General features: G+C 38.4%; 1 pseudogene; it reads right to left on the bottom strand.

Annotated features, from left to right (window-relative positions):
• Nucleotides 1–4,785: 4,785 nt before the first annotated feature.
• LOC142634744 (putative dolichyl-diphosphooligosaccharide--protein glycosyltransferase subunit 3B) lies at nucleotides 4,786–5,516 on the bottom strand (annotated as a pseudogene).
• Nucleotides 5,517–9,345: the final 3,829 nt, after the last annotated feature.

Raw genomic sequence — 9,345 nt, 5'->3', positions numbered from 1 at the left:
ATCGGTAGTCATAAGCAGTTACTGAATCAATTTTCTTCCCTGTCTGTTGCATAGCAATAGAAGTTGTCCTGATTATAGCATCAAATTTGTAAAGCTGCAACAACATACATAGAGATTCAGTCATCCTATAGAATATAACAGTTCATCAAGCAACACATTTAATATTACAACAAACAACCTGGAAAATTTCACATGTTCATAAATTTGGCTATAACATACCTTTTCATCCATCTCATTAATCTGATTCGTGATCGCCAATTTTATTTTGTTGTCCTCCACTTGTTCTTCTCTCAAAAGATCTAATATCATATCTGACTCAGAAGTATCATAATTTGTCCTTTCAATCTCTCTCCGTCTTTTTAACAAGAGATACTTGTAACTCAATGGTTTGTATGCGGAAAACTGTTTTCTTCTCTTATCTTCTTCAACACAGATAGTCTCTAAATTCTTCCACAGCTTAATGTCTCTCAAGCACCCTATTTTTTTCTCACAAATGCTCTGCATCCGGTGAAATTCAGCCTCATAGATCTTGAAAAACTCCATCGCTTGACTTCTACTTGTTTCCCTGAAATGAGTCCATTGCTTTAATTGCTCCCCAATACTAATATTAGTACCACCCTTCATTAACCAATCCACAATAGCATCTTTACACTCATCATCATTTAATACGATTTCATCATCAGCAATAGAAGTAACAGCAGCTCCATCATTCGGCACCACCAGCTCTCCACGTAACATTCTCTTGTCAAAAACTACACAAGAGAAGTCCTCATTGAATACAATCTTCTCATGATTATCAACACAAGACTCACCTCTGGCCTCATCCTTCTCAAGACTCTCGTAGAGACACTGTAACCCACAAATACTGTCGAGATCATCCAAGAACTTGGACACACGATTAAGCTCTGGGATGTCAAGAAAGCATGCAGAGAGCAGTGTGCGGTTCATCCAGTGTTTCTTAAGCAGCTGTTCTGAGATTCGCTTCTTAAGCATTTCCATTGTCAAGTCCATGAACGCTGAAAGATGACCTGAAACAAAACATCTAATCTTCAAGAACAACAATAACTTTACTCGAATTTTATTAATGATCACGTGACGCCTGCTATCCTCGCAGTAAGGCCATTCCTTCTGGTTCATGAAAACTTTTGACTCATCTAGGCCATCATCTCCACGCTCGTTTCTTGACAAATCTTCCTCATTTTTACAGCGGCGGCCACATCCACAGGTCTCCATTTGCGGGATTCAACGGTGTCATGGACTGAATCAAATACAACTTCTGATTCGACTGATAACTCATTGGGAAAAGTCCCTAAATGCGTGCTCTTTATATGCTCCGCATTGGATTTGACGTCAAAAAACCGCTGGCTGCAACAACAACACACAGAAAACTTCCAATTCTTTGCCTCCTTCACATACTCCACTGCCTCCATGACCACAGCCTCAGCCACAGGTGATTTAATGTCCTCAACAAAATGCAGTGTAAGGTCTTTTATTCGAATCCTCAACAATTCTTTCTTTCGCTCCATACTCATGGTGTCTTTCCAATAAGCCTCTACCCGTGTAGTCACCGTGTCTACAACCTTGGACGCGTGTTTTCTGAGCTTTCTTTTGTCATCCTCTGGCATTTTGAAGTTCTTTCTCGCTGTATTAACTCTCTCTCCGATCTCTTTCTTTCTGTTTTGTTGTTCTTGAATATCATTCTTTATGTCTGCCATAGATTTAGCATACAAGATCTTCTTCTTTTGCGCTTTGAGGGTTCTGAGTTCCTCTCTGAGTGATTCACGGTAGTACTGTCTGGAAGCCAAGACATTCTCGGACGCATTGATCTGGTCTTGGAGGCCAGATTCGACTAAATTGCAGACTGCATTGGCTTGAGTAAGCGTCGGGTTTGGGTGGCGGGAAAGGATGGACTTGAAGAGATTCAAAGCTTCGGTTGGGTCACTGTGGAGTAATCTGATGGCGTGATTGATTTCTTTGGTGATTGTGGATAATTGATCATCATCATCTTTGGACGGTGGAGGTTGAGAGGGAGAGGGAGAGGGAGAGGAGGGTGCATCATCTCTTCTGCTCATTTTGGTGGGAAATGGAGGATAGAGGAAAAAAGAGTTTTGAATTGATGAATATTATTGACTAGTGAAAAAAAACTACTTATATGAGTTTGCCTCTCGAGAATGTATATATAATCGAGATTCATATGTGAGTGAGAAAAACCTGTAGCCATTAAGTAGTGATCAGTGGCAGATTTGTTTCTGAAAAAAGTTCATGGTCTATTTGAACCATTTCGAGTTACTTTGGTCCATTTCAGTCTACTTTGGTCCATTATGGTCTGATATGGTCTATTAGGTTTATTTTAGTCCACTATGTTCCATTTTGGTCAATTTTGATCTATCCAGTCCACTTTAGTCCATTCAACCTATTTTGGTCCATTTCAATTTACTTAGTACACTTAGATCCATTTCGAATTACTTCCGTCCATTTAGTCCACTTCGTTCTATTTGGTCCACTATATTAAAAAAGAGTAGGAACTAATTGACATAAAAATTTGCGTATGACCCAAGTAGAACTATGATATGTTTTATAGCACATGTACAGGTTGGTAGATTAAGGTGTAACCGTAGTAAAACAAAGCATATACTCAGGGATGGCAATGGGGCGGGGTTGAAGGATGGGGTCTTCGTTCCTGCCCCACAAGGTTTTGTCTTGCCCCATCCCCGCCCCTCTCCGCATGACGGGGGAAACTTTCTCACCCCATCGCACCCCTTGGGGCCCTGCGAAGCCCCGCCCCATCCTGTAAAACTCTACTTTTTGTTAATTTTCCTTATAACTAGTATAATTTTTTAATGAAACTTATTTTATTAATAAAAATATAGTTGACATTACAACTAAATTTATCCCATCAAATCAAATTAATTTTTAGAAAAAATTGAATAATATATCCAATTGTATAACAAGACAATCATAAATAAAAAATAAAAAAAATCTCATAGTATAATACATAACAAAATAAATATTGATATGTTTGTTTAATATAGTAGGGTTTTAGGGTATAAAAAATTTACAATTATAACACTTAGCAACGCGGGGCGGGGACGGGGAGGGCGGGGCGTGGTGGGTCTAAAAAGTCTAAACCATCCCCGCCCTGTGGTACGGGGCTAAAATCTTGCCCCATCCTTGCCCCACCACCTTTGCGGGGGCGGAAAAAACCCGTGCGGGGCGAAGCGAAGAGGTGCGAGTTAAGCAGGGCGGGGAAAAATTGTCATCCCTACATATACTCCATTTTTCTTGGACTCGTTAAGGTAATTGTTGAATATTTTGACTCACACAGATTGAAAAATCTTTGTTGTATACTGGCTCAAATCAATTATTATTATTATTTTTTTAAATGGTGCTTTGGTGGTTCTTGATATTAAGAAAAGTTTACTCTCTTAACATCACAATGCCCATTTGATATTGAATTCTCTTCCAATATCCAAAATTTTCTCATACATATATAGTTACCTTCCAAAAGTTCTTCAAAAACCGGTTTGACAGAGATTTGAAAATTTTCAATCTGGTGGGATGGTGAATTTTTAATTATTTTCAAAATAATAAGTGGTTGAGTAATTATGGTATTAACTATAGTTTCTTGTTCAAAAACACCAAAAGAAAATAAAATGGATTAAAGTGATATTGTCAATTAATTTCATTTTAGTGCTATTTTAGGATAATTGCTAATTGATATATATATATATATATATATATATATATATATATATATATATATATGAATTAATACTAAAAAACCTAAGATTAATTTCGTGTAGAAAATTTTATATCATGGTTTAAGCATAAAATTTAATAAAAAAATGAACATTTATTATTAATTTTTTAAATGAGGTCTACTTTATCATTGATAAGACGATGAATGTTAAATAAAGTTGTAGTCTAATTTTCAATTTTGATTTTGCTGTTAAGAAAGACATAGAGATTGATGTGTGGTCATGTGAGAGATTAGGTTGTTATTGTTGATAATCTACCGTATCGTATTCGATATTAGTTTACAAAAATAAATGTCTTTAGCTGTCTAGGAAGATTAATCATCATTGATGATTCGATGCATTTAATTAGAGTAATGCTATATTTACAAACTTTTTTACAATATTTTTATAAACTATTAATAGAACCAATTTTTTATTGGTTTTCATCTATGCCCATAATTAATATTACTTTTTCAATTTCCTAATAATCACTTAGCATATTAGCAGTTTGTAAAAAAAAATTGTATCTCTATCATTACTCTTATTATTATTATTATTTTCTCCAAGCAATTTAATATTTCAAGTGGGTTGAGTTTCTACTGATCTAATATTTTTGAGGCTTTTTGAAATTGAAAAAAAAAAATGCAGTCCTTTTTATTTTTTAAATCATTAATTATCATAAAATTGGTCTTTTTTTTTTTTTGGTCTTTTTATAATGGGGCTGAAGCCTTTTTCTAAAAGTGGTAGGACGATTTGTAATGGGCCCTAAGGCCAGCTTGTGTTTTTGTCAATATGATAAGAAGCAAAGTATTATTTTTCCTTTTACATGAGATTTAAACACTCGACATAGATATGAGCAATACATTATTAACAAGAGTAAACATTCGGTCAGGCTGTGGCGTCAAACCAATGTTTTATGCCAGCCAATAAGAAACTGCCACGTCATCTTCTTTAATTTTTTTCTCTCATTCTATTCACTCCCTCACTGTTTCTGAACATCTCTCTGTCCCTCACTCTCTCTGAACTCTCTCAAAGTCCCTCTCTCTCTCTATTTCTCAATCTCTAACTCAAGCTTCTCAGTCCCACTTGTCGTGGAGCTGAAGAAGTAAACGAAAACCGAGTCGGTGAGCCAGAGCTTCGGATTGTGAAGCAAGGTCTCGCCTTTGACGATCTTCTTGATCGTGAAGGGGATCCAAATCTGGGTCGCGACCACTATGAAGCCCAGTTGCCTGGTGGAGAGGAACATAGGCTGGTGAATCGGACCGATGGCGAGCTTAGTCTTGGCCTGGACGAAATTGGCCATCGACTCGGCGAGTCGCGAGAAATCGCCCTAGTTCATCTGCTCCGATTGCTTAGGTGAGTGGTGCGGAGCGACGAGGCGGATGTGAGGGAGGGCATTGACGCCGAAGAGAGCGAAGCTCCGCTGAGACTCTTTGAACTCGATGTTGCAGAAGAAGACGTTAGGGTTGCTGGGGCGTGGGCGATGAAGGACTAGGCGAGGAGAGAGAATTCGGAGTGGAGGGTTTTGAGCTGGAGCTCTGACTTGTCGTGGAGCTGGGTGGCGTCGAAGAAGATGAGGAGGTAGTAGGGTCTTGGGGTTTTCGTGGAGGTGAGGTAGCGAGAGACGGAGTGGTCATCGAGGTGGATAATGCCCGATTTGGATCGGGATTGGAGGGATTGGAGCTCTGAGACTCAGTCCGAGTCGGAGGAGTTGGTTGAGGTTGAGATGAGAAGAAGGGAATTGAGAAGAAGAAGGGGGAGAGAGTGAGTGGGAGACATGGTTATGGGTATTTTGGGGTTACAGAGAGAATGAGTTTGGTTTGTTTTTATTTTGGATCTTTGGATTTTTGTTGTGTGGCTTGATGATGGTGATTGGATTTTTGGATTTTTGAATGGGTATGTGAATTTCATTGATGGTAGCTTGGTTGAATAGGATGGTGGCTGGGTTGTTGTGTGGCTTGATGATGGTGGTTGGATGATGGTGGCTGTGTGAGTTATCTTGGGTCTGTGAGAGAGGTGAGAGTCTGAGGTGGAGGTTTGGGCAAGCAAAGATGGAAGAGGGAGGAAGCTTTGGTCTGAGGGCTGTAGGTCTTTCTTAATTCAGTCTTTGTTCCGGAATGTTTCCAAGCTCCACGCATAGCTCCGGTGAACTCAGTGTGTGGTGTGGTGGAGGTTTGGGCAAGCTTCGGTTTGAGGGCTGTGGGTCTTCTTTCTCAATTCGGTCTATGTTTGGACTCTTTGGAGAGGGATTTAAGTGAGTTAGAGACTGAGAAACAGAGAGAGAGTTCAGAGAGAGTAAGGGACTTTGAGAGAGTTCAGAGAGAGGGAGGGAAAGAGAGATGTTCAGAAACAGTGAGGGAGGAATAGAATGAGAGAGAAAAAAATAATAAAATATTAAAAGAGATGACGTGGCAGCCTCCTATTGGTTGGCGTAAAACACTGGTTTTACGCCAAGCCTGACCGAATGTTTACTCTATTGACAAACAAACAAATTTTATTTATTTATTTATTTTAAATTCCATCAAAACGTAGAGATATATATTTTTCTTTTTATGGGAAGATCAGCCTTTTCATTAATTGCCAGTAAAACCATTACATCACACCAAATTAAAGAGAAAACCTGTAGCGGTTTTTTTATTTTTATTTTTAACAGAAAAACCAGTAGCAGTTAATCTGCTTTAGTCCACCTCAGTCCATTTTGATTTACTTCGACCATTTTGGTCAAATTCGGTCCATCAAAACAATTTTCTCATGATTAGCAAAGCAAGATTATGTAACCGGCAAATATTGTAGAGATCATCCAAGTACTCAAACACTTTTCTTGACATATCTTCTTCTGTCATGACGGATTGTAACTCATTAGACAAAGTCCCTAAATCTAGTAAGTATTGACTCGTATTTAATTAAAAAGAAAATACCTTGATGATCGCAATGTTCCATCTTCCCTTTTTAAGTCACTAATATTCATATAGCCTTCCCTATGATTCCGCAAAGTAAATATGCATTGACTACCATAGTTGAACTCATGATGCATGTATGCCTCTTGATGAATAGTGTGCCCAGATCAATTACGTCTTTTATTTGCATTGTAATTTGTAAAGTTTAGTGATATACTGATCTTTAAGGGATGAAAGATGGTTTTTTGGTATTGAAATGAGAGATTTTTCTCTGGGAGTTTCATATTCTTTTGGGCACTTTGAGTGAGTGATGGTGAGATACAAATTCGATAGAGTTTTTCAAGAGATTCCTCTATTCTGAATTGTACCTAACTTACTGGCAAATTTTTATAGAGTTCTAGGAGTTTAAGGAACTTAGCTTTGAGATGCTATAGTGTCAACAATCTAATACTTTTGTAAAATGTGAGGACACTGCGCTCCATTTGTTTTGTAGTAATATATATTTCGGAAAATGTTTTTTTTTTAAAATTATTTTCAGGTGTTTGTTTGTAGGTAAAATATATATAGTCAAACTTGCAAAATATTTCTTGTTTATCGTAAAATCCTTTATAAAAAGTTGTAAGATGTTTTATCTTTGAAAATTTGGTAAAACAATTTTCAAAAACACAGTAGCTTCCCCTTCCCCCATTTGGTCGTTAGATCATCGGTCTGGTAGCTGGGCACACCACTTTGGTGATTGATGCCAGTGGTCTGATGATTAAAGACTTCGGTCTATGACCAACACCGGAGGTCTGGTAGCCGGTGTTTGAAGACTCCGCTCCGGTGACCAGTACTGGCAGACTGGCAGTTTGGTGGCAAGAGACACCTCACTGACGATCGATGTTGGCAGTTCGATGGCTCGAGACACCACAATATTGCAATTGGTACCATAGGTTTAATAATCGAAGACGCCATCTTGTTGGCCGGTGTTGATGGTACGGTCACTAGAGATACTGCATATAGGGGTGCCCATTAACTTGTTAGACCCGATCCACCCACCCGACCCGAAGACCCACGGGCGGATCCGAATCCCCAAACGGGTCGAGCGCGAGTCTGAATAGTTTAAAAATTGGTTTTACATGTCGGTTTCGAGTCTCTTGAATTCTAACCCGTTCAAACCGACTCAACCACCCATGATTCTAAAAAGAATCTTTTACCTGGGTTACTGGGTACCTTCTAGGTCTTTCTAGACTGAACACTCAGCCCTCAACCTCTTTCTCAAAAAGTAAAAATACGCCCCAAACTTGTAGTTTCAGAAAAGCTCTCTCTCTCTCTCTCTGATCTCTCACTCTTTGATATCTCTCTCAAATCCTTAACCCCGGCCTTCTTACTGCCGCCGTCTCTCGTCGCTAAGTTGGGCTCTATTGCCGCCCCTAACCCTAGCCTCCATATTGTTGCCATCGCCGAGTTGGACCTATTGCTGCTGTTGCTGACTCAAAGGTCAACTTAAAACTCCACATCTTGATGAATCCTTCCTCTAATCTACTTGAAATCTCCTATAATCTTTGCAGTTTATGGGTTAGTAAAAAAGAGTATTGTTTTTTTGATTAAAAAAAATTGTGCTGATTTTGTGGATGTGGTGATGGTGGGGAAGGAATGGTGGTGGTGGTGGTATTGTGGGTTTAGTCTTATCTCCCTCTTTTCGTTTCAATCTCATGGATCTGTTATTTGACTTGGTTTGTGTTATTTGGATTTTGATTTCTTTGTTGTTGTTCGGGTTTTGATTTCTTTGTTGTTGTTTGGGTTTTGATTTCTTTGTTCTGGTTTTTTTTTGGGAGCTATTTGTTTTGGGTTTTGATTTGTGTCTTGTTCTGATTCAGACCTGAAATCACCCGATGGTTCCGACCCGTTCAACTGATGACCTATGCCACTGGGTTACACCCGAACTTTCGGTCGACCGCGGGTCCATATTTCACTCACCCGATTCAATCGGGTCGGATGTAGGTCAACTCCAAACTCGATCCGATCTGACCTGTGGACAGCCCTAATTGCCAACGATAATAATCAACACTATGGTCGTCGAAGCCACCGTTCTGATTGTTGGTTCCAATGATCTGGTGATCAATGTTCTTGAACTTAGGCATGTTTTTCTTGATATTTGTATTACTGATACCAACAAACACAATAAACATCAATATTCTCTCTCTTACAGAAAAAAAAAAATCTTTGGCTTTTGTGGGTCTAGGTTTTTTAAATAATTTTACAGGGTTAGGTTTAGATATAAATGTGGTGCCCAAATTGATTCATATATCTGCTTTGGATAGAATCTAAAAAAAAAGGTTTAAATTGCATATATGATTGCATTTTCTTTCATTTTCTTACCAATAAAAAGTTCACACAGCTTGGCAAAAAAATGTTTGGGGTTAATTGTTTATACTTTTATGACCATTGACATATATGGGTAGTTAATGGGAAGTCATAAGTCAATCTATATTCTACATATCTAAAAACTGAAATGTAGAATTTATTGTTACTGCGTTCTTGTTGAGTTGCATCAACGGTCATGTCATTATTTTCTTTTTATTCATAAAATATAAAGTGCAAATTTTGGAATTATTAAAAGCTAATTAGCTTCCATAACACCTCTAACTCCTTCTATTTATTGTTGTCAACTTCCCATGTAAGCTCTTTAGAGCTTGAGACTCTTCATCTCTTCCTTTCTTGCCTCTTCC

This window comes from Castanea sativa, chromosome 5, assembly GCF_040712315.1.
Source record: "Castanea sativa cultivar Marrone di Chiusa Pesio chromosome 5, ASM4071231v1".
NCBI classification, from domain to species: Eukaryota; Viridiplantae; Streptophyta; class Magnoliopsida; order Fagales; family Fagaceae; genus Castanea; species Castanea sativa.
Note: the sequence above shows the minus strand (reverse complement) of the source record. Positions and strands in the feature narration are given on the sequence as shown.